Source organism: Chiloscyllium plagiosum, chromosome 11, assembly GCF_004010195.1.
Source record: "Chiloscyllium plagiosum isolate BGI_BamShark_2017 chromosome 11, ASM401019v2, whole genome shotgun sequence".
Classification (NCBI taxonomy): domain Eukaryota; kingdom Metazoa; phylum Chordata; class Chondrichthyes; order Orectolobiformes; family Hemiscylliidae; genus Chiloscyllium; species Chiloscyllium plagiosum.
The window spans coordinates 32,640,068-32,641,118 of NC_057720.1; positions in this window are offsets into that span (position 1 = coordinate 32,640,068).

Genomic DNA, 1,051 nt, shown 5'->3' on the forward strand with positions numbered 1-1,051 from the left:
CCATCTGCCACTACTCAGCCCATTGGCCCATCTGATCAAGATTCTGTTGTACTCTCAGGTAACCGCTGCTGAGTACACCTCTAATCTGCAAATTAACTATACCTCCTGTGTTCATGTCCAAATCATTTATATAAATGATGAAAAGCAGTGGACCCAACACCAATCCTTATGGCACACCACTGGTCACAGACCTTTAGTCGGAAAAACAGCCCTCCACCACCACTCTCTGTCTTCCACCTTCAAGCTAGATCTGTATCCAAATAGCTAGTTCTCCCTGTATTCCATGAGATCTTACCCTGCTAATCAGTCTACCATGAGGAACCTTGTTGAATGTCTTACTGATAGATCACATCCACGGCTCTGCCCTACACTTGATCAACATTAAAGTGATTGAAGAGGTTGTGCTCACAAGTAATTTTTTCCCAATAATAATCTGCTCACTGATGCCAGTTCCACAAAGGCCACTCACTGTCTAGTCTCATTACAGCATTGTTCCAAACATGTACAAAAACACTTGAACTTAGAAGTGAGGGAGAGTGACTGTCCTTGACATCAAGGCAGTATTTGACTGAGTGAGACAGTAAGGAGCCCTTGCAAAAATAGGAGCAAATGGGCATCAGGAGCAAAATGTTCCACTGGTTGGAGTCAAAACACTGGAAGATGGTTGTGGTTGTTGGAAGCTAATTATCTTGCTCATAGGGCATTAATGCAGGAGTTCCTCAGGTACTATTTCAGGGTAGATATTTTCTAATCAACCTGTTCAGAGATGTTATTGCACACCTCTGGAGCAGGAGAGACTTGAACTTATGTCTCCTGGCTCAAAGGTCATATTCAACGTTTGTGAGAAGATTTGTAGCTCGGGTGCTCGTTGCTGTGGTTCTGTTCGCCGAGCTGGAAGTTTTTGTTGCAAACGTTTCGTCCCCTGTCGAGGTGACATCCTCAGTGCTTGGGAGCCTCCTGTAAAGCGCTTCTGTGGTGTTTCCTCCGGCATTTATAGTGGCCTGTCCCTGCCGCTCCCGGTTGTCAGTTTCAGCTGTCCGCTGCAGTGGCC